The sequence below is a fragment of the Aricia agestis genome, chromosome 7 (genome assembly GCF_905147365.1).
Source record: "Aricia agestis chromosome 7, ilAriAges1.1, whole genome shotgun sequence".
In the NCBI taxonomy this organism is placed as follows: Eukaryota; Metazoa; Arthropoda; class Insecta; order Lepidoptera; family Lycaenidae; genus Aricia; species Aricia agestis.
This window is the reverse complement of record NC_056412.1, coordinates 16,762,565-16,788,792: the sequence shown is the minus strand read 5'-3', so window position 1 is coordinate 16,788,792 and position 26,228 is coordinate 16,762,565.

The following is a 26,228-nucleotide window of genomic DNA, read 5'->3' as shown; positions in this document are numbered from 1 at the left end:
GCCGAGGGATCTATTAGCTCTGGTGATTATGTGGTGAAAGTGTTTGTTATATGTTAGCAATGAGTCGTGAATTATGCCCAAATCCCGTACCTCATTAACCTTTTTTAAGTATTGGTTTTTTAGTAAGTATGAATTATCAATGGCTTTAGAAGATCGGCTGAAAGTCATTGAACAACATTTTGCTACGTTTAGGTCGAGTTTGTAGATATTACAGTATGCATCAAGTCTTCGAAGGTCCTCCTGCAGCAGGTGACAATCATGCAGGTTACAAATTTTTCTGAACACTTTCATGTCATCAGCATACAGGAGGAACCTCGAATGACGAAAGCAAGTGTAAATGTCGTTAACAAATATGTTGAACAACAACGGTCCCAACAGCGACCCCTGAGGGACACCGGATGGCACCTCATACCATGAAGATGTAAAGCCATTAACGACTACTGCTTGGGATCTATTTTTAATGTAGGAGGTGAACCATCTATATAGGTTCCCGTGTATCCCTGAGTTATAAAGCTTCTTAAGTAGCAAAGAGTGGTCTAGACGGTCAAAGGCTTTACTGTAGTCAGTGAAGATGGCATCTACTTGACCACCAGATTCCATACTCTCTGTGACATAATCTAAAAATGTTATCAGATTAGTTGAGGTTGAGCGTTTTTGTAGAAATCCGTGCTGTTCGGTGATGAAATATGTTGAAAGTGAGCTGTACACTTGTTCATAAACAATTTTTTCTAGAAGTTTGGCAAATATACACAATTTGGAAATAGGCCTGTAATTCTTTATTTCATTTCTACTTCCACTTTTATAAATAGGAGATACATAGGCAGACTTCCAAACTTTCGGTACAATGCCTTCCTTAATAGAGCGTTGGAAAAGAATAGTGACAGGTTTTGTTAGAGAACTTGAACATCGTGATATAAATATAGGAGAAATATTGTCTGGACCCGCACCTTTAGTGAGATCAACGGATTTTAAAAGATAATTAACACGCTCCGGCAGGACCTCAACATCATTAACTGGAAATTTGTTGGTTTTGTATAAGCTATGCGATATATTATTATCATTAGTGTCACTGGTCGGCGAGAGAAAAATACTATTAAAATAAGAAGCGAACATGGAACAAGCTTCAGCTCCCGATGTAGAAGTGCGGCCTTCACATGTTAGCGAGGAAGGCAATGAATGAGCATTTTTACTATTTTTAATGAAGGACCAGAAAAATTTGGGGTTGGTTTACCTATAGAGTTTTCACACTTCTCAATGTAAGACCTGTAGCAAATTTCCTCCAGAGATTTGGCCCTTTTGCGAAGAAGTGAAAAGGTATGGTAGTCTGATATATTGCCATAGGTTCTATACTTACGCAGATATTTAAATTTTTCTTTAATAACTTTTCTAAGGGCCGAGCTGTACCAAACTGGGAAATTATTTTTACCATGTACTGTTTTTGTGGGAATATATTTAGCCATCACGCTGTGTAAATAGTTGTAAAAGATAGTTACTGCCTCCTCAAATGGAATTTCATTAAGACATTCACTCCAGTTTTTTTCATTAAGTTCAGTGTTAATTTTGTCAAAATGTGCAGATCTATATAAATATTTTATACGTGAACAAGACTCAAGTGATCTAGAAATTTCAACCTCAGGGTTAATTACTAGTGATTTATGGTGGGTGTCTTCTGGAACTAAAGGAAAGTCGCTCGGCGTAACTGAACAGGTAATATTTGAAAGAACTAAGTCTAAAACTCTCCCATTGACATTGTTACAGAAATTAAATTGCGACAAATTACATTCTAGCAAGGTATCCAAGAGATATAACTGTGCTTCACCTACTGCACCACACTGAAAACTGCCGTCCGCGTCTACCGGTCTCCAGGTGATGTTAGGAAGATTAAAGTCTCCCATTATAACTATTGAATCGTCGGGACAAGAGTTTGCAATAAGAGATAAGTTGCTAACAAAGTTAGTAAGCTGTGTATTGAATGAATTACCAGAGTTCGCTTTACATAAATAAATAGTGCAAAAATGTATTTTTTTAATATTATGAGATGATTTATTAGAGTTGACTGTAATCCATAGATCTTCGGCTGAGGACGACCATTCAGGACGGTCGACTGCGGCGAGCTCCCTTTTTATCGCCAAGAGCACGCCACCGCCATATTTTTCACATGTGATATGGTAATCCCGGTCCCTGCGGTAGACAACGTAGCGATCGTCAAATAACTCGGCGTCGCTAACACCGTCGAGCAGCCAGGTCTCCGTCAGTGATATTATGTCGTAAGAATTGAGCGACACATTTCTTTTGAATTCGTGCGTCTTAGTACGCAAGCCTCGAACATTTTGATGATAAATACTGACATTACGGCAAGCCATTGTGAGCAAGTACCAGTAAGCACCAGAATAGCAATAGGATAAGGTTTGTCCCGATTTGCAGGCCAGAAAGTATAGAACACAATTTTATACAAAGACTGCAATGTAAGAAAAGGCTATAAGTTATGTTAAAACTGTTAGGTATATAACAGGTAAAATTTCCTTTAATGCAAATTTTTACCTTAACTTTGATAAAAACATGTATACTAGTTTCTTTTGACATACTGTTGCAATTTATGAGGTGGATAATATTTGTGAGGGATGTATAATTGTATAATGCAACAAGATGCCGCAGGATTAGTACTAGAGGCAACATTATAATATCAGTTATAACAATTAATATACTAGTTTTATTAATAATTATTGTGTTAGGAAAATATACAAAGTGTAGCCTAGGCAAACATAATATTTCTTTTTTACTGTTATAATATTCCAGATGTGGATTGTTATACTTCATTTTATTGTACATAGCATATGAAACTTTTATGTATTTATTATCCTAAAGTAATGATCATACAGTAAAATGTTTTGACGTAATTTATAGAAAATTTAGTGTAGATCATTAATGTAGAAGTCATTAAAGAGATATTATAAATAATTTTCGGGTCACAAGCAAAAACCTTGAAAAAGAGGCCTTTGCCCCCTTTAAATTTCGATTTTAATACTACTGAAAATATGGCGCAAGAAGCACATTACTATCTCTAATCTCAGTATTTATGTATGTCAGTTTGAGCACGTGTGTACAAAGATTGATAGCCAGTTTCGGAGTTAATATCTACCGATTTGATATCTGATACTACCATTTTCAAAGGAAAATTATAGAAATCTCTGTGTTATCGTAAACATTATTACAATATTTCGTCATGCTCAAGTGTGTACCAGTTAAATGGAGATCCAAGAATGTCTTGCGACATATTTCAATGTATAGGATTACTGTTATTGTCCGACCGAAGGTAATTTTTTGGCTAAAGTAAATAATATAATAATAAGGTCCCTTCCAAAGGTCCCATGCCAAATTTATTTGAAATTGGTCCAGCGGATTCAGAGATTAGCCTGTACAAACAAACAGATAACTACAAAAATTTTACCTCTACGGTTTTATTATATGTATAGATATTATAATATATATATATATATATATATATATATATATATATATATATATATATATATATATATATATATATATATATATATATTTTAATACATCATGTGCAATATTATTGACCGTCTAGACTCTAGAATCTAGACTTCAGGCCCTACGGTTAATATTGAACGCGCCCGCCTTTCAATCTTGTTGGCAAATGAGTTTTTCAATAAATATTGTGTGTGATATTGCGCAATAAAATTGATCATCAAGGGGCCCGCTACACGCTCTTAATGACACATCTTACGAATTTTAATTACCTGTCACGAACATAATAATATGATTAACGAGGGTAGCACTTCAAAATTTTCGTTGGCGTTCACGGCCACGTTTTCTTGAAAGTTAATATCGTAACCTGGGATTATGGGGCCATCCATAAAGTATGTCACACCTAAAGAGGGGTAGGGGGTCGGCGAAGTTTGAAATGGTGTGATAAAGATGGGGGAGGGGAGAGGTCAAGGAGTTTTGTAATATATCACATTTTTTTAATAAATTGAATAGCGAAATTAATTTAAATATTGAGGTTTTAAATCTTTATAAGTATGTGTAATTATCACATGTGTGAACATAATATGTGACCATCTGTGACAAGGTCTACGAATAATAAAAACTAAGGAAGAGTAAAGTCTGTGTCAAAAAATTTGTCCACGAGTCGACAAAATGTGACCCGAATATTATGTGACTTTATGTATGCATTCGGTATACAATTTTGTGTAAACATAGAAATGTCAATTAATGTCAACGGCTTTATTTCGTTAATGTGAGTCTTCGATCACTAAATGTGAGTGTTAGTATTTCATTGCTATTGTCATATTTTAGTGTGTAAAAAGGAACCAAATTCAAAACGGCTGAAGTATGGGAGTTACGTTTCCTTAGTTTTTATTATTCCTAGGACAAGGTTCTAAAAATCATGAAAATCGTGTGACGTACTTTATGGATGGTCCCTCTTTGGTAATGAGCCATGACGATGCCAAAGCTTGCCTTTAATGGATTATTATTTATTAACTACCTACTTAAAATTCTTATTTTGCGCTGTGTGTTGCCAAGCTCTTCCGAAACGCCTGGGCCTGTAGACAAGTGGCAAAGCGCTAACGCTAACGCTAGCGCTACAAAATGTATGCGATTTGACATAAGTCATCGCTTCGCTAGCGAATACTAATGTCAAATCCATACATTTTGTAGCGCTAGTGTTAGCGTTAGCGTTTACCATTTGTCTACGGGGGCTGGACCGATTGTGTTGAAATTTTCTGTACTTATTTTGTACTGATTGTGTGGATGGATTCCGATAATATCTATTTACATTCTCGATAATATAGCGTTGTATCATAGCCAAAATGTGCTCTCTCCTGAATCACGCCATCGAAGTTTTTTAACGTCAGTTGACTTCTCGCTCGATCGGATTTTTAGGGTTGGTAGTATTTGTATTACTGTCAAGTTGCATCAAAATCCATCCAGTAATATTTGCTAAAGAGCAACAATCATAAATATAAAAATGGCTATACAAATGTAAGTGATAGTGCCACAGGGAAATGGCAATAGTATAATAGAGTTCATGTATTGTTAAATGAAAAAGAAACTCACTTCTTTTCGTTTTAGGAAACTAAATTTAAAACTTTCCGACATCTCGGGACGCGGCTATAATACTTTTTTTTTTTATTAATGGCCCCTCACTTGGGACCTCTTGTGGGAACAAGAGGTCCCAATTGTCCCTTACATGATAAGGGACAATTTCTACAGTTTTTTATTTATTACATGTTCGTATTTTTTAGAAAGTTATACATGGCTTGTTTACATCACTTAAATTATGTATGTTATTATTTTTTAAATATTATATTAGTTTACATTATGTTTATACGCCGTTTTTATACATTGCTTTTCCATCAACTTTTTTACATTAACTATTTACATTTGACATTTTGTTCATTTACGGTTTTATATTACTTTTCCATTAATATCACAGCTTTTACATTAACTACTTACATTTAAATTTATAGTATAGGTAACTTCTCATGTTTTTACACATTGTTAAACATGAGAAGTTACCTATACTATAAATTTAATTGATATAGGATAATAACATCTTAAGTTACACGATTCCCAGTTTGGCTTTAGAGCAGGGCTATCTACTGAAACGGCAATTTTGTCTCTCAAGCAGACTGTCAAATACTACACTGATAGAAGCACTCCAGTTTATGCATGTTTCCTGGACCTTTCGAAGGCTTTTGATATGGTGTCTTATGAGTTGCTATGCAACAAGTTGCTGGATGAGACGGATCTACCAATTGAGGTAATTAGTATTTTTGATTATTGGTACAAGAACCAGGAGAATGTTGTAAAGTGGTCTGGGGCTCTCTCTAACGTGTACAAATTAAGGTGTGGAGTCACACAGGGTGGATTTACTTCTCCTCGTCTGTTTAAGCTTTACATAAATAAGCTGATCGAGGAGCTGAGCAACACTAATGTTGGTTGTTCCATGGGCGGAGTGATGGTAAACAACATTAGTTATGCTGATGACATGGTGCTGCTGAGTCCCTCGGTCAGTGGCCTTAGAAAACTGCTAGGTAAGTGTCAAGCGTACGCGGAGGCCCAAGGACTCAGGTATAACTAAAAAAAGTGAACTACTTGTTTTCCAACCCCGTGAACATAAAGTAAGCACAATACCACCAGTGTTCCTAAATGAAGTTCCACTTGCGAGAGTTCACAAATTTAATTGGGTAACTGACACGCTTGCGGACGATTTAGACATTGAGAGGGAGCGAAGAGCGTTGGCAGTGCGTGGGAACATGTTAGCTCGTAGATTTGCAAGATGCTCTGATGAGGTAAAAGTGACTTTATTTAAAGCTTACTGCCAGTCCTTTAACACGTGCAATCTATGGGCGAGCTACACCCAGCGCGCGATAAATGTTCTTCGTGTTCAGTACAATAATATCTTTATAATGCTGTTAGGACTACCAAGGTACTGTAGTGCCTCAGGCTTGTTTGCAGAAATGCGAACTGATGGCTTTAACGCCATAATAAGAAAAAGAGTGGCGTTATTAATGCAGCGTGTCAGAAGTAGTAATAACAGCATTCTAAGGGTATTGACTGATAATCTTGAGGGTTTGGTAAGGCATTGGATAGAGGTTCACGTTAAATAGGTACAGGATTGTTAAAAGTTCCAATGCCTCACCATTCCTAATACACAAATTGTTACTATTGCTATTTGATAATATTGTGATGTACTAACAAAGTTTTAAGTCTCAATTATATTTACTAACACTGTGGATTTTTATTGTGATCCAAATAAAAAGTTATTATTATTATTATTATGAATGTTTGTGTGTTGTTTTTCAGGCGCACGTGCAACAATAACAACTGCACCTGTTGTTTACAGCGCACACTTGCGTTTGCACGTGCAATCCTATTTTTTATACTCAGGTCATTTAATAAATAACATCCCTCTTTTTGTTGGGGGTTAAAAATCACTATAAGTCAGATAAATAATATTGAATAAAATATAGATTCACTCACTTCTTTTTCGGGCGTTTTTCGAGACTATCTCGTTTCTGATGATTCTATATCGATTTGGAGCATTCCTGATAATCAGATTTAACTTGACAGGTGCTTACGTACTAACGATTTCGAACCTATCAATATCTCTCCAAAATAAATATCATCTCCTTCCATAGCAACCTTAACAGACTTAAAATGCACACACAGCATGATTATTAAAAATAAGGTTGATGTATGATTAGCCTTCGAAAGTATTGTATTGATTGTAACATAAGATTATATAGAAGAAGATATATTATAGAATATAGAAAGTACGTAGAGCCACCGGGAAGGTCGGAGACGTGGATTTCGAGCAGCTGTTATAATTGACAATTTACAAGATGGCGGCTTCAGTTTTAGTTTCAGCCACAATAATTAACTATGCACTGTTAAATTGTTACAGGGTTACCTCAGTTAACTGGTTATCAAATGAGTGCAACCTGCAAACTCGACGACCTTAAATCGAGTTTGAAACGAGTTATGGTTATCAAACACCCTAATAACCGGGTCAATGATATAGGATAATAATTAATGAGGTCCCAAACAGAACCTAAAATAGTGTATTTTTTAATTCTTTGCTTTTTAAAGGGGTATACCACAAAGGAAAATAAGGTGTACCGTACAGATTTCGGCGTTCTAGTATCTCACAAAAAATATCTGAATCGAAACGCGGGAAGTAGGCACGGGCTTTTTTTACGGACTTTTTTTACAGAGTCCCGGGCTTTGATAATCTAAAATAAGACAGACAGACAGACAGACCAACGGACGAACGGACGAACGGACGAATGGACGGACGGACGGACTCGGCGGTTGCACTACCCTGATTGTAAAAATATCAGACTCACTAGTTTCTAATAGTATTAGAACCTAGTGTAAGTAATATTTTAGTATAGTTTTGGTTAAATAAAATGTTACTCAATATTTCGTAATTTTGAGAGTTTCTATTAATCGTTAAAAATGTAAGATTGTGGGCCATATTTTAGGCTTGAGCGCCTAACAATTTGTTGCAGGCAACACTTCTTTGAAACGTCATCTTTTTGCTGTCGGGCTCTCAAAAATGCTATTTATAATTTTATTGCTTGAAGCTTGAAGTACCATATTCAACACTAATAATAATGGCTCCCACTGCCACACCGGTTTCGATGACGGTGGCCGGTTTCATTGAAACCAGGCCAGCTACGCAGGAGTAATTTTATAGTGCCCAAGTGTGTGCGCAGTACACAAGAGCACTCTCTATTCCTTTACTCTCATAACCCAGTGGGACGGAAGACCGACACGACCGGCGAGAGATCAGGCGCAGGACCGACTTTTTTACATGCCCATCCGACGCATGGATCATCTTACTTGTCAGACAATCAGGTGATCAGCCTGCATTGTCCTAACCAAACTTGGAAATAGCATGTTTCCAACGCGGGAATCGAACCCACGACCTCCGAGTTAAGAGCCGCGCTCTATACCACTAGACCACGGAGGCGTTATATTCAACACTAAAAGTGTAAGAAAAATGTAGATTTATCAATTATTAGAAACTACTTATTATGCGACTTTCTTACGCTGGTTCTTCTCGCAGGGTTAGTTCTCGAACCGGTGGTAGGCAACATAGTTTTGACGTTCAGAAAATATTTGTAAAAAAGTAATCTAAATGAAAAAGTTTCAGTTTGAGTTTTGAGTTCAATAGGTAGGTACTATAACGTCGTTGCGCCTGCCAAATCCTCTATGTGTTTTTAGCTACGAATAATAAAAACTAAGGAATCGTAACTCCCATACTATTACCGTTTCTAAAGGAGAACACCCAAACTACATAGAAAATTACCCAAGGCCCGGCGCAGAAGAGATGTATCTCAGTTATTTGGGTATTTTAAGGGTAGCATTTTTTGATAGGCGAGTTTGCCGCAGGATGTGGCTAAGATAGAAAAATAATGCTTTTAAATTTTTTCAGGCGCTAATTGAAAATAATATTTCGTTGAACTCGATATGTTCAACGAAATGTTATAAAATTGGTAATGAATTATGTTTCTATAATACATAATTATAATAATAATAAATAATAAATCTTTATTTTTCAATAAAATCACATACAATATGAGGCATCCCCATTAAGCAAAGGATTACTTGAGTTTTATTATTATATTATTATACCGATCTTTTTTTATATAAGTACATAGGGAAAATAAATAGAATGACAAGATTTTGTGAAAATAAGTATATAAGAGTGTGTCGTAACTTTATGTTTAGACGCACATGATTAAAAAATGAAACAATTATAATTTTACCATTAATCATTTTATTTGGTTACAATTACAACTCGATATCCATCAATACTTCGTCTAAAAAAGCCGCAGGATGCTCTATTTCATTGTTATGAGTTATGACGGGCCCGGCCGGACGGTTACAAATAGTAGGTACTATTTTTTTTTTATTTCATTGTAAATTACTTTTAGCAGACAGAATTTGTAGTACCTATCTTTATTTAGTTTAGTGATAGTTCAAAACATTTCCTGCAAATAATAAAATACATTCCGTTAAAAGTTGTTCTTCCTAAAATACGACCTAACTACGACGATATCAGGTTCTCTTTTGAAAATTCCGGGATAAAATGACTCTAAACGTTTGTTGTAGTGCCACACTCATGTCAGTGAAATTCATATAGAGAAGCTTATTTGAGTCGGGAAAGCAGCTTGCGTTTGTTCATCCGAGCTCAATCCTCTTCAATATATTCGACTTAAATTATCACAAGCTGGATGTTTACAAAGAAAATACATATTATTGTAAAGTAACTTGAAATGTATAATCACCTAGAAATTGTAAACTGAACACCAATGTAAACTATACTCGTACACTAGATAACGAGAATATCCGTTGCACAAAAATTTGATTATCGCGCGGGAACCGTACATTTTTCCAAGATAAGAAGTATCCTTGTGTCCTTTTCTGGGACTCAAAGTATTTCCATTCTCCATACTACATTTCAGCAAAATCGATTCAGGGGTTTGGGTATGAAGAGGTTACAGACAGACAGACACACTTTGCCATTTAAAATAACAATAACGCCTCCGTGGTCTAGTGGTACAGAGCGCGGCTCTTGACTCGGAGGTCGTGGGTTCGATTCCCGCGTTGGAAACATGTTATTTCCAAGTTTGGTTAGGACAATGCAGGCTGATCACCTGATTGTCTGACAAGTAAGATGATCCATGCGTCGGATGGGCATGTAAAAAGTCGGTCCTGCGCCTGATCTCTCGCCAGTCGTATCGGTCTTCCGTCCCACTGGGTTATGAGAGTAAAGGAATAGAGAGTGCTCTTGGGTACTGCGCACACACTTGGGCACTATAAAATTACTCCTGCGTAGCTGGCCTGGTTTCAATGAAACCGGCCACCGTCACCGAAATCGGTGTGGGAGCTATTATTATTATTATTATTAGTTATCGTAAAATCACAAAAATCACTGTTAAAACAAATGCTATGTATACGTTTACCGGATATTGCACCCACAATTTTCGTAAAATAAATCAAGTAATATTTGACAAAGTTACAAGAAATTCCGAGGTGTCATAAAACTTTCTAAGATTTTATTAATGGCTTCTGTTGACAAAGAGGTGCTAAACACGGTTTTTGGCCATATTACCACAAGTCCAAACCTGTATAATAGAGTGGATAATACTTCTCATTTAACAGCCATCTGAGTTTTGCTTTTGCGAAGCATTGCTCGTATAAAGATATAAGATTTAGTCTTGTGAAAACTTATATTAAAAAAAAATACATCCACCTACACTTTACCAAAATAGCACAGAACAAGTATTAAAGTACAATTTATTTTGACAACATAATATTTGAAAGAAATTAGGTGAAGAGATTATTAAATGAATAATAATAATATCTGTTTGCAGCTTTAAGCTCTCTGAAATAACTTTATTGAGTGTGTGAGCACGATTCGGATGATCCAGTATGAATATAATCTACTGCATAACATTTATTTTGAGTTATTCTGAATACATACCATGCAATGTGATCCATACAAATGTTTTGCATTTGAAGCCGTTACAGCTAAACACCATCAAATTGATGAATCATTTATACGTGGGAGAGCCATGCTTCGGCACGAATGGGCCGGCTCGACCGGAGAAATACCACGTTCTCACAGAAAACCGGCGTGAAACAGCGCTTGCACTGTGTTTCGCCGAGTGAGTGAGTTTACCGGAGGCCCAATCCCCTATCCTATTCCCTTCCCTACTCTCCCCTTTTCCCTTACCTTCCCTACCCTTTCCTATTCCCTTCCCTTAACTACCCTCCCCTATTACCCTATTCCCTCTAAAAGGCCGGCAACGCACTTGCAGCTCTTCTGATGCTGTAAGTGTCCATGGGCGACGGAAGTTGCTTTCCATCAGGTGACCCGTTTGCTCGTTTGCCCCCTTATTTCATAAAAAAAAAAAGTATTATGACTATAAAATTGTGTGAACTATATTATAGTCATAATACTTTTCCATAAATTTGATTGCTATACTAAAAGAAACTTGTTCCCTGTGCTTGTCGCTCTTATTTGGAATCAACTAGTCACATTGCCCTTTTTACCGCTTAATTACTTCACCGATTTTCATGAAATCCGGTAATAGGATAATTATTTGAATTCGAGATATATCGTGTAAAAGTGTAATCCCACTCCCGTGCATAAACCAAACTTCCTCGAAATTATGGATTACATTTCTACCTATAAAAATATAGAGGGTATAATAAAAGTAATTAGTGATAATACTTTCGACTTTAGGGTTTAGAGTATGTATGTGTTCCTTATATAGAGTTTACTGTGAAAGTAGCAGTGTTGAAAAATATATATTTTTTTGTGATTTGTATGTGCATGTTAGTTTTTATTATTCGTAGATTAATAGTCATATTATTTAAGAGTAACATTGTCCTACAAATAGAACAATCCATATTTTAGGACCATCAAGGCAAAGTATGAAATCCTTTCCAATACTATTAGCTACCACTTTCGAGATTTTTTGAAAATAAAAACGTTGTTCTTCTTATCAAAATGAAGCTACTCACAAAAAATTTGCTTTTTTTTATGAAATAAGGGAGCAAACGAGCAAAGGGGTCACCTCATGGAAAGCAACTTCCGTCGCACATGGACATTCGCAGCATCAGAAGAGCTGCAGGTGCGTTGCCGGCCTTTTAGAGGGAATAGGGTAATAGGGGAGGGTAGGGATGGGAAGGGAAGGGAATAGGGGAGGGTAGGGAAGGCAACAGGGTAGGGGATTGGGCCTCCGGTAAACTCACTCACTCGGCGAAACACAGCGCAAGCGCTGTTTCACGCCGGTTTTCTGTGAGAACGTGGTATTTCTCCGGTCGAGCCGGCCCATTCGTGCCGAAGCATGGCTCTCCCACGTATAAAGCTTGTTAGTAATCACAAAAAATCCCGTACTAAGAGCTGGCGCGCACTACGACTTTTTGTCGCGCGATTATTTTACCGACCGACCAAAATTCAAATAAAATGACACTTTATGAAATAGGCTATAGGTTTCATTTTCTACCGACAATTGCCTATCGACCCATGCTGCTGCTGCTTTTCAATGGCATAGAGCAAAATGAAACCTATAGCTTATGTCATAAAGTGGCGTTTTATTTGAATTTTTATAGGTCGGTAAAATAATCGCGCGACAAAAAGTCGTAGTGCGCGCCAGCTCTTATACAGGGGTTTTACATAATATTATGGTAAACACATCGGTACATAAATTACTAAGTAAATAGCGTTGGAAGTTGGAACCTGTATTAGTATAAACTGTGACACACCTCCTAGCGACTTTCATTAGGAAATTTATTTATAGGCAGGTGACGGAGTAAAACTTTATTTGGCCTATGTCAAGGCAATGTTTGTTGTGAATTTGTGATCCGTCGACTGGGTTGACAATCGACATAACCCAATCAACTTACGTGTAACTTCACCTGCCTATGAATCACCTTCTCTGCTAGTACACAAAATAGTATTTAAAGTGAACTTGTTAAATTGAGTTTAAAAAACAACCCCCATATCAAAATTCTAATGAGTTTCTGGATTATAATATCATATATAGATGGAAGTTGCTTACATGTAGTAGATAAATCTTAATATTTCAGCACTGAGCGGGTTGATGAACTATGGCTTACTCTAAGTACTCACATACGGTTTTGCTCGATCGAGCAATAACGTCGAGCAAAACCCGCGGCTCGGGATTCCGTCCACACATTCAGCATTGCTCGATAGTTTTATTCTAAATCGATATATTTAATTCCATCGAGCCGACTCGATGCGAGCCTTCAAGCTGTGAGTTTTGCGGTCCACACAGTCATTATTACTCGATTTGGAGTAAAACTATCGAACAAAAACGTGTGAGTACTTAGCTAAGAACTCTCTCGATTATGTCAGCTTTAAAACAAGTACAACTAGATTGACATCTCTCTATATTTTGTTTGGAAACTACGATGTCCTGACAGACACAAAGACAGACAGACACTTCAAACTTATAACACCCCTCTTTTTGTCGGCGCGGGGGTAAAAAGTTGTATTACTCCCGTGAGAAAAACTACGTTCTTATTCTACCAAAATGAAGCTAAGTTACGGGCCACTAGTTATGATTGAATTTTGACACCTGACAAGCTTCGTACGTCCCGGAATCGGAAATTGATGTCTACCGGGAATATCCTGCTACACGGATATCCCTCCCGTCTAGCCAGCTTCGGGATTTACTATAATAACCTAGGAAAATCGGTTCAGCAATTTAGCCGTGTAAAGGTTACAGACAGACAGACGGACAGACAGACAGACACACTTTGCATCTATACATATAATAAAACTGTAGAAATGACAATTCAGGGCCTCTATCATGTGCTCTTAAATCCATTCACTTTACGTCCTTATACTTACTGTATAAGGACGTAAAGTGAATGGATTTAAGAGCTCATGATAGAGGCCCTGTACATTAAAGATATCCAAAAAAATAATAAGCGGGGGCTGTTACTACATCGCTATAGAAGCCAAAACTGTGGTTAGTTTTTTGTCTGTCTGTCTGTCTGTATGTTTGTTCCAGCATCACACGAAAACTACTGATCCGATTTGAATGCGGTTTTCGCAGATATATTTGTCTTCTCCCAACTTAACATCTGGTGTACAAAAATTTTTCCCCCCACCTCTCCAAGGGGTCAAAAGAGGGGTCAAGATTTTGTACCAAACTTTTTTCTTTAACTCGAAAACTACTGATCCGATTTGAATACGGTTTTCGCAGATATATTTATCTTCTTCCAACTTAACATCTGGTGTATAAATTTTTCCCCCCTCACCCCTCTAAGGGGACCAAAGAGGGGGTCAAAATTTTGTCGAATCCATATTGCCGACTTTAAGTAAAATCTTTGAAAAAATAATTCTAAATCAATTACTTGCTCATTTTAACTCAAATAATTTATTACATAATAATCAATTTGGTTTTACTAAAGGTCGGTCTACAACAGATGCAGGCATTAGTCTTCTGTGTAGTATTTTTGAAGCTTGGGAGGAGTCGCAGGATGCACTTGGTATTTTCTGCGATCTCTCTAAAGCATTTGACTGTGTGGAGTATGATACTCTAATAAGAAAACTACACCATTATGGTGTAAGGGGCACGGCACTCAAACTTCTTAAATCTTACCTTACAAATAGAACGCAGAGGGTGGAAGTTAACTCCATAAGGTCTAATGGAACCAAAATAAAACTAGGTGTGCCACAAGGGTCCATTTTAGGGCCTTTTCTTTTTCTCATCTATATAAATGATTTACCTTATCTTGTTAAAGATAAGCATGAGATAGTACTTTTTGCTGATGACACTTCACTTATTTATAATGTGAAGAGGCGACAATTTAATTATGACGAGGTAAATAGTGCTCTCTCAAAAATAGTACATTGGTTTAATGCTAATAATTTACTTTTGAACTCTAATAAAACAAAATGTTTAAAATTTATCTTGCCAAATGTTAGGCAAGTACAAACCAATGTACTATTAAATGATGAGAAAATGAATTTAGTAGACACCACCGTATTCCTAGGCATAACGCTGGATTGTAAGTTACAATGGGGTCCACATATTGCGAAACTGGCAGATAAGCTTAGTTCTGCAGCATATGCTGTTAAAAAAATTCGTGAAATCACTGATGTAGAGACCGCGCGATTAGTTTACTTTAGCTACTTTCATAGTATAATGTCTTACGGCATCCTCTTGTGGGGAAACGCGGCGGACATTAATACAATATTTGTGCTGCAGAAGCGAGTTATTCGTTCTATTTATAAGATGTCGTCTTTGGAATCTCTAAGAGAAAAATTTAAAGAAATAAGAATTCTGACCGTCACATCTCAATACATTTTGGAAAATCTCTTATATGTTAGAAAGAACATAAATATTTTCAAAAAGAAAAGTGATAATCATAATGTAAATACTAGAAATAAGAACAAGTTAGCAATACCAATGTTCAGACTAGCCAAAATAAGCAAATCCTTTAAAGGCCAATGTATACGCCTATACAATAAAATCCCAGAAAATGTTCAAAATCTACCTTTAAACAAATTTAAAAAAGCAGTTAAAGAACGTTTGTGTGCTAAAGCGTATTATAAAGTCAATGATTTCTTCGAGGACAGCACACCTTGGGAATAGGGTGGCTCCATGCAGGTTACTTTTCTTTTAATTTTGTTACATAGCTGTAAGCCATAACATTGTAATTTTCCATTTTTTTTTTTTGCAAAAGATGGCCCCGTGCGAGTTTCTTACGCCGGTTCTTCTCGGCGGGGTAGTTCCCGAACCGGTGGTAGGCAACGTAGTTTCTTCGTTCGACTTTCAAAAAGTGTATCATGATACCCATTTTGAATAAAAAGATATTTTATTTTTATTTATTATTTATGTATCACACTTTTTTCTTCAATGGAGTAACTTCATATTATTAAATGTATTTTCCAATTTAACATCTGGTGTACAAAATTTTGCCCCCACCCCTTTAAAGGGGTCGAAGAGGGGGTCAGATATTGTATCAAACTTTTTTTTTAACATGAAAACACTGATCCGATTTGAATATGGTTTTCGCAGATATATTTGTCTTCTTCCAACTTCATATCTGGTGCATAAAATTTTTCCCCCCCACCCCTCAAACGGACCAAAGAGGGGGCAGATTTTGTATCAAACTTTTTTCTTGAATAAAATGCGGGTTTGATTAAAATGCGGGAGGCTTTGCCCCTGCCCTTACTTGGGGGGGAATCAAAGTAAGTTATTTATTATAAGTGAAATTAATTTAACCAAAACTAAACATGCAGATTTGCGTGTCGTTTGATTTATCTGCGGGAGGCTTTGCCCCCGGCAGGTACTTGGGGGGGCTGCGCCCCCTCCAAACCCCCCTCCTGGTAATGTTGCTAAACAAAATGGTGTTGCGTCGTTAGTGTTGAGTTTTACTTCTCCTTCTTTAGAATCAAAGTAAGTTATTTATTAAAAGTGAAATTAATCAAACCAAAACTAAACATGCAGATTTTGCATGTCGTTTGATTAATATGCGGGAGGCTTTGCCCCTGCCCTTACTTGGGGGGAATCAAAGTAAGTTATTTATTACAAGTGAAATTAATCTAACCAAAACTAAACATCCAGATTTGCGTGTCGTTTGATTTACATGCGGGAGGCTTTGCTCCCGGCCGGTACTTGGGGGGGCTGCGTGTTGCGTCGTTAGTGTTGAGTTTTACTTCTCCTGCTTTAGAATCAAAGTAAGTTATTTATTAAAAGTGAAATTAATCTAACCAAAACTAAACATGCAGATTTTGCGTGTCGTTTGATTAATATGCGGGAGGCTTTGCTCCTGCCCTTACTTGGGGGGGCTGCGCCCCCCCCCCTCTACCTGGTAATGTTGCCAAGCAAAAACGTGTTGCGTCGTTAGTGTTGAGTTTTACTTCTCCTTCTTTAGAATCAAAGTAAGTTATTTATTACAAGTGAAATTAATCTAACCAAAACTAAACATGCACATTTTGCGTGTCGTTTGATTAATATGCGGGAGGCTTTGCCCCTGTCCTTACTTGGGGGGGAATCAAAGTAAGTTATTTATTAAAAATGAAATTAATCTAACCAAAACTAAACATGCAGATTTTGCGTGTCGTTTGATTAACATGCGGGAGGCTTTGCCCCCGGCCGGTACTTGGGGGGGCACAGCCACAGCACACTTCGAACGCCTTAAATCTATTTCTCTTTAGGAGTACTAATCATGGCTTTTTTATAGAGATAGTAGACATTGGCATTCTATACATGGTTTTGAATAAGAACTTAGTTTCTAATAGAAAAAAATATCTAGTGTTCCTTGTTTTAAAACCTTAATTAGTTCATTACACTGAGTTAAGAGCAATTTGATTTGTTATGGACTATATTTGCTCTATTAAAAGCGCTGCTGTAATTCAATTATTCTATAGACTTATTATCACAAATACTTTTTAAGAATTGAAATTATTTGTAGAACAATTACTCTAAAAGTAATCAAAAAGGTTTTTAGATGCATTTGTTAGGCACTTTTTTAAGTCTATACTCAATAGAATCAATGACTAGATACTCAATAGTGTATACTCTAGTGAAAGTCCTGTTTCCTCCTTCATTAGGGAACTTAGGCTTTAAACTTTTTATTTTAAGAGTATTAAGTATATAAAGGACAGCGTTCTGCAAGTATGAAGAAAGCAGGAGATATTAAGAAGACAGGAGGCTTTCGGAGAAAAGTGGAAAAGTATAAAAATCGGCCAAGTGCAAGTCAGACTCGTGCACGAAGGGTTCTGTACCGTTATAGAGAAAAAATAGTCCAAAAATAGTGTTTTTTTTGTATGGGAGCACCCTTTAATTTTTTATTTTATATTAATTTTAGTATCAATTATTAAAGTACAAATATATTATATTTGAGAATTCTGTAAAAATTTTAAGTGGTAGGCACTTATTGTTGCCTATGCACTACGAGCCACGAAAAAATCACATTTGTTATATGGGTATAAATAAATAATAATCTTATTTTGTTTACAGTATTTGTTGTAACAGAAATACTCAATCTGTGAAAATTTCAGAAGTCTAGCTAAAGCGGTTCTTGAGTTACAGCCTGGAGACAGACAGACTGTAGTAATAGGGTCCCGTTTTTACCTCTTGGGTACGAAACCCTAAAAAAGGTGCCGCTAGACAGTCACATCAACTTTCTTTGCCCTCAAAGTCATCAGTCATCACTCATCAGTGATCACTTCAGCAACGAATCGACATATTTTCATCAAGCTGCGAAGAAGAAGAATTGACACCGTCTAGAAAATCGATTCTTGATGAAAACCATGATGAACTACAGACTGACAATGATAGTGAAGATTCTGGCGATGAAGGTGCCTATAATTTGCTTGCTTTTAAAACACGTGTAATAAGCAACTTGGTACCTAATCATTTGCGAATATTTTTGACAATAAAACAGGAAGGCCACCAGGAAATATTGGTTCTCTATGGTATTGCACTGAAAAATCACCAAAACGCGAACAAAACGCCTTCTTATGCCAGTGTGAATATACTGTGGTAGATAATTACAAGAAAAAATAGTTTACAAACATTTCTTTCTATAGATTACCATAGGATGGTCTTAAGAACAATTATACTATTGAAAGATTAATTTTTCTGGGGAAAGTGCAAGTTGACTTGTCATGCTCTTAAAATTACCTTTAGCTCAATTTTAGGAGTAAATCTTCTATTAAATACTTACTTATAGATAATTTAATCTAGAGGCCATTTTTATTAATAGAATACTACTGTAATCGCCATTTTGGTAAAAAATCTTAAAATTTAGTTACAATAAAATACGCGATTTATTTATTTGTAAACATAAAAATACTTAAATAAATGAAATTTTTATCAAAATACATTGTTTAGGTATTAATTTTAACAAAATATATTAAAAAATGTGCATCAATAATATTTAAAAAAAAAATATCATTTAAATTTACGGATTTATTTTTTCAAACTCAAACTCAAAATTTTTTATTCAGAATAAATTTTTTCAAATATTCTCTGAACGTCGGGGCTACACAGATGCCTACCACTATTAGGCCCATAAGTTTTTTAAAACTATTTCATCAACTTTTACGATAAAATAAATTCGGCACGGAATTTGAGCCCTCCGTTCGCGTTCATGAAACATACAAAATAAATTATACTTATTTAATTTCATTTCGCCATTAAAGCTTTAACTTAATATACTTTTAACTACGGTGTGCCATTAGAGAATAGGAAATGCTTTTTAAAAGAAAAAAACTCTTGTTGATGTTTTTATTTAGTTGATTTTGATTATTAGTGGTTTTAAAAATATTCACCACTAGAACGTCAGTAGAGTAATTGTGTTATCTTAATGTTGGCTACAAACCCTAATTACTTTCTTATGTCCCTCTTATTATGTTCTTATAATAGTTTTGTAGATATTCCTATACATAAATATAAATTGCTCTTATCGTTATCTAATGATGAATTCTTATGCTGCTCTTGTCATTATAGTATAGACAGGTGCCCATTTTTACTGAACTCAGTATATAGGATATCTTCAGGATATCTCCAGAGATTATTGACTCTTATGTAAGTATACCAAGTTTAATTCTATAAAATAACTAATAGTGCTTCACTAGATATACTTGTGCTGCTTGGGCATAATATGGTTACGACTTACGACGTCAATATGTACAGGTCACTTTAATTATCTTATTAAAAAATTAAATTTTAGTGTTTGTAATCAAATTATCATAAATATATTTTAGTATAAATGCATAAAATATACTATCATAAACAATAAAAACGTTAAAAATCAATAATTATACAAAACATACATGGTTGAATTTAGTACACCAGTACTCGCGCGGACTACTATCGTAGTCCAACGTTTTCGATGCTAAATATCTATAATTTCAATCGACTATCAGGTTACAGGAGGTTCTGAGATTTTGTCAAATTTATCAAACGAGGATTACCTGGAATGACAAGTTTCTAGCGAGCTTTACTGAAAAAATATCGCTGAAAAAGTGACCCTGGTCTACCATGGTAGTCCACGCGTGTACTGCAGTGTTAATATTTAAGTGGGGCTCCCATCCAACAAACGTGATTTTTCGACCTTTTTGGTCGATATAAATAATGACAACCGTCCGACTGGCATTTTAACTAAGCAGTAAGAAGTCAGATTTCAAAAACGTTCGGCTTCGCTTTTAAAAGATTAATTTCACCACTTTCTGATAAAGTGCCTAATAGGCTATTCACAACTTTTTTGACAGATTTTCCTTATCATCCTCAGCCTTATCATGAGGTGGTGAAACAGGCTCTAAGAGTCAAGTTCACCGAGGCCTGTAATTAAAGTGAATAGTCTATTAAATATCTTGTCTCTTTCAGTCCTCAAATAAACGAAAGAAAAGGCATGATATTTTACAAAACATAATATAAACAGAACCTCTTCAATCGCACCAGCCATGACCAATCTGCATTCCATAGTATTGAGGTATTGACAAACAAAAATACCGTGTTAGTAGAAAGTCAGCCGGTAGATTGTCATTGTACTAAGAGGAAACTTGACATAACAAATCGCCGCTTTCTCCCGCCAAGCCTTAATTTGACGTCAAAGATTTATTTGCTAACATTAAAACTATTAAAAATTGTCAAAGAGATGCCCATTATAGTCTCTTTGTGTTGTAAATTGTGCAGAAACAAAGGGTAACAGCTAAAAACTTTGAAGTGGAGCACTTTGAATTCCTTTTCGTTTTCTTCCGAGGATCATTTTACGGAATGTTATGAATGAGACGTGCATTTTACAAATTGTAATGAAACAGGAAAATTATTAATTTCTTGTATATTCTCTAGGAATCAATTATTATTTTCAATGTTTATAGAGACATATTAAATAACGCTCCAAAACACTCTAATAGTTACAACATTAATTATAAAATAACATAATATTTTAAATCATCCTCATATGAGGCCTACTAACGCAAAAAGTCAAACATCGTCCTTCTCTCTTCACACTCACGCCCATCTTTCATATGCCGCGGAATCATCGCCAAGTTAGTTTTCTATGAATAAAAGACGAACGTAGATAATGATTATGAAAAAAGTATTTTGAGCAAATTTAGGTTTTATCAATGCCTTTTTAGAGATTAAAAATATTAAAGAAAAGACTGCAAACTTCGAAGATCCAAGCAAAAATGTGTCTAAAACAAGGTTTTTTGTTCAATATTTTATTTAACAAAAAAAAACATCGAGAATTTTTTCAGTAATCGTGTTTTCGTCTTGAGCATTTAATCTGCATGAACTGAAGTTACTTGCGTAAAAAATCAGTTTTCTAGACCTTACAGATTTTGGGATGTATGTAGTCAAGTTAGGGTCAGGTGCATTCTTAATTCTAAATTCTAGACATTTTCTTGCTCCAATAAAATTAGCTGTTTGACCGAGCTTTGCTCGGTATTCAATAAAACACGAATAAAATAACATTTTCTAAAAATGATTCCTAGCTAGATCGATTTATCGCCCCCAAAACCCCCTATAAACTAAATTTCATGAAAATCGTTGGAGCCGATTCCGAGATTCCAATTATATACTTATATATATACAAGAATTGCTCGTTTAAGGATTTAAGATAGAGTTCTGAACAAAGTTCATGCGTGATAGACGTATTGACGAAAGATTTAGACTCTAAAATTTCTTATCGACGCCCGCAATTCTGTTGCGCCAAAATACGTTTATCGCGCGGAAAAAATAAATTTTTCCGGGATGAAAATTAGCCTTTTTTTTTATGAAAGAAGGGGGCAAACGAGCAAACGGGTCACCTGATGGAAAGCAACTTCCGTCGCCCATGGACACTCGCAGCATCAGAAGAGCTGCAGGTGAGTTGCCGGCCTTTTAAGAGGGAATAGGGTAATAGGGGAGGGTAGGGATGGGAAGGGAAGGGAATAGGGGAGGATAGGGAAGGGAATTGGGCCTCCGGTAAACTCACTCACTCGGCGAAACACAGCGCAAGCGCTGTTTCACGCCAGTTTTCTGTGAGAATGTGGTATTTCTCCGGTCGAGCCGGCCCATTCGTGCCGAAGCATGGCTCTCCCATGTCCTGGAGCCTATGTCTTCTCCCGGGACTCATAGTATCTCCATTCTCAACAAGATTCAGCAGCTTGGGCGTGAAGAGGTAACAGACAGACAGACACACTTTCGCATTTATAATTTAAGTATGTATTAAACACAGCTTAATTTTTTTCTAATATAAAAGTCCTCCTTATTTAAATATTATAGTTACTATATATCTACTTATATTTTGTACACAAGACAATGAGTGTTTATTTATCTATACATGTAATAAAATTGGAGTGTCTGTTTGTAATATTAAAATAACCGTTTTTTACTACATGCATATGAATATTTAGCCGGTACTTACACCAAAATAACAATTTTTAGATTTTTGTCTGTCTGTATGTCTGTCTGTTTGTTTCGGCTACTCTCCGAAATTGCTGGACCGATTTTGACGGGACTTTTATTGGCAGATAGCTGATGCAATAAAGAGTAACTTAGGCTACTTTTTAACCGACTTCCAAAAAGGAGGAGGACATATTTTTACTTTTTTATTTTTACCTATGTATTTTACATTTTGTTGACGCGGACGACGCGCGACGTCGCGTCGTAGAAACTCACGATGCGTCATCTTTGAATTTTGAATAACAACTATGGCACTGACACAGTAACGCATCGTGAGTTTCTACGACGCGACGTCGTGCCGTGTATCGTGGCACGTTACGATCTCGCGACGTAGTTTTTTACGATGCTCGTCGTAGATTCCCACGACGCGACGTCGCATCCGCTTTGGCGCATCGATATTGGTAGCTTAGGATGAAACGGCAGTCAATCAAAATGATGCCAGAGAAAAATTTTATTTCCTCCTTTGATACTTGGATGGCATTGAATGGAGGTCCTTAGCGTGTCATTCTCTTAAGTGTTAATCCACACTATGGGGGCGTCTGTTATATTTTTAGCCAATCTTGAACTACCTTAAGGTGTGTATTCATTTTTGTTAGGAGCAAGTGTGGACAGCGATTGATTAGTGCAAGTCCTTTACTTTTTCCTAATCACTCTACACCTGCACTAATCACCTGCACTATTACTTAAATTAAAGTGAATACAGGCCTTTAGCCTTTACAGGTCCCCGTTGTAAGTACCATGCTGACAGAATTCTTGGTTTCACATTAATTTGTTCAAACTATTTTTGATCATCTATAGCATGATTTAAGTAATGCATTTACATTTTACAATTATACTGTCATCTGTCGCATGTGTACTATGCTGAAGATATAATTAACAAGCCCGTATTTGAGTTTCCTCAGCAGTGTTTGCAGTTGTGGTAATTCTGAGAGCTGTGTCATGCATGGGAGTTCCTATATTTGACGACCTCTGAGGCTCAGTTGGTGGGCTGTTGGTAGCTCAAGCCGGGGTCGCGGGTTCGAATCCCGCCGACGGAACTAAAGTTTTCAAAATTCCTGGGTCATGGATGTGTATTAAAAATGTGTATCATCTATACATCTATACATATAAATAAAATTGGAGTGTCTGTTTGTAATATTGAAAGAACGTTTTGTAATATTTTGACGTGGGAGAGCCATGCTTCGGCACGAATGGGCCGGCTCGACCGGAGAAATACCACGTCCTCACAGAAAACCGGCGTGAAACAGCACTTCCGCTGTGTTTCGCCGAGTGAGTGAGTTTACCGGAGGCCCAATCCCCTACCCTTTTCCTTTCCCTACCCTCCCCTATTTCCTTCCGTACCCTCCCCTATTCCCATCCGTACCATCCCCTATTACCCCTTAAAAGGCCGGCAACGCACCTGCAGCTCTTCTGATGCTGCGAGTCTCCATGGGCGACGGAAGTTGCTTTCCATCAGGTGACCCGTTTGCTCGTTTGCCCCCTTATTTCATTAAAAAAAAAAAAAACGTTTTTTACTAGATGCGTATGAATGTATATAGGGTACATACACCAGAACAACATTTTTTACAATTTTTGTCTGTATGTCTGTCTGTCTGTCTGTCTGTCTGTTTGTTCCAGCTAATCTCTGAAATGGCTGGAGCGATTTTGATGGGACTTTTTTTGGCACATAGCTGATGTAGTAAGGCATAACTTAGGCTACTTTTTAACCGACTTCCGAAAAGGAGGAGGATATATTTCACTTTTTTATATTGGTTCGCGGACAACTTCATCGTTTGTAGACCGATTTCCAAAATTATTTTGTTGTTGTATGAGATGTAGCCCGAATTTGGTAACATGATCACAAAAGTGGTAATCTGATGATGCAATCCATGAGAAATCGACAGGACTCCTTAAAATTTATATGGAAACATGTAGTGATTTTACGTTTTTCTGATGGATTTTAAGCTTAAACAACCAAAAAATAAGAATTTGCGCCGAAGTACACCCTGGTTCCGAAGATGCTGTACATAACTCTTGAATCCTTATAGATAAATGTTTGGCAATTTTGGCGTTGTTTCAACAACTAAAACCATGACAATGTGTCAATAATACTAATCATCATCATCACTATAATCATGCCTTGAATCATCACATTATTATCTAAAATCTTGCCTTTGATTATATTATTGTTCCGCCGTTTGTTGACTGATTTTTAAAACTCTTTTGTTGCTATTTACTGTTTATAGAGGTACAATAACCCGAATTTAGTACAATGCTTACGAAAGTGGAGATCTGATATTGAAATTCGTGAGATATAGAAGGAACTCCTGGATATTTTTTAGGACACACATAGACGCGTCAACTATTTCTGTATTCAATCTTCATAATTTTTTACTCCGTAGGAACTAACTTTAGCGCAATTCCTATGTGCAACTTACCGCTTTTTTGTAGATCTAGATCAAATGAACTAAAAAGTATTAAATAATTCACATTCTGTACTCAATGTTTCTGTTCTCAGTCTTCATTATTTTGAAGTCGGTACTACCAGCTAACCTAATCTCCAGTTGTATGACAAAATATAACTGCAACTTATGACTGGTACCGACTTCAAATTATGAAGATTGAGACCAGAAATACTGAGTACAGAATATGAATTATTTATTAATACTTTTTAGTTCATTTAAGAAAATTACTATTGTCTTTACCTTGGAAGTCGGTTTCAATTTTTGCTAAAAAATAATAATTTTGCTCTTATTCGTTATCCTTAAGATTTTTTATACAGTATTGGCGTTTTTATCTACAACTTTAGGTTCATGAAAAGTGAAGATCAACTACTTAAAAAGATCCCATTTTTACTATTTGGGTAAGGAAGGGGAAAATTTCTCTCTATTTCATTTTCTTTTTTATCACATTTTGCTGACGCGGACGAAGTCGCGGGCAACAGCTAGTATTATAATAAAAATCTTAAATATATGTATAGTATAAAAGTATTAAATATATTTCCGTTGTCTGGTACCCGTAACACAAGTCCTGACATGGTGTGAAGCGCCCATTGATATTATATTATTATATTATGTAAATAATGTTTTTTTCCACAAGATTTTCGATTTTTTAATCTTCCGCAACCAAAGGGTAAAAACGGGACCCTATTACTGAGACTTCAATATCTGTCCGTCTGTCTCCAGGCAGTAGTTATCTCAAGAACCCTCTCCAAGCCAGACTTCTAAAAACAAAATAAAATTAATATTTCCCATGCAACAAACGTGTTTTTTTATGAAATAAGGCAAACGAGCAAACGGGTCACCTGATAGAAAGCAACTTCCGTCGCCCATGGACACTCGCAGCATCAGAAGAGCTGCAGGTGCGTTGCCGGCCTTTTAAGAGGGAATAGGGTAATAGGGGAGGGTAGGGATGGGAAGGGAAGGGAATAGGGGCCCTCCCCTATTCCCTTCCCTTCCCTTGCCATCCCTACCCTCCCCTATTACCCTATTCCCTCTTAAACGGAACTTAGGGAAGGGAATAGGGTAGGGGATTGGCCCTCCAGTAAACTTACTCGGCGAAACACAGCGCAAGCGCTGTTTCACGCCGGTTTTCTGTGAGAACGTGGTATTTCTCCGGTCGAGCCGGCCCATTCGTGCCGAAGCATAGCTCTCCCACGTATATTTTTGCCTTTTTTGCTTTTAATTAATAATGACTAAAGGTAGGCACTTCAAATACTCAGAAAATCCTTAATTATATTTGATAATAATATTA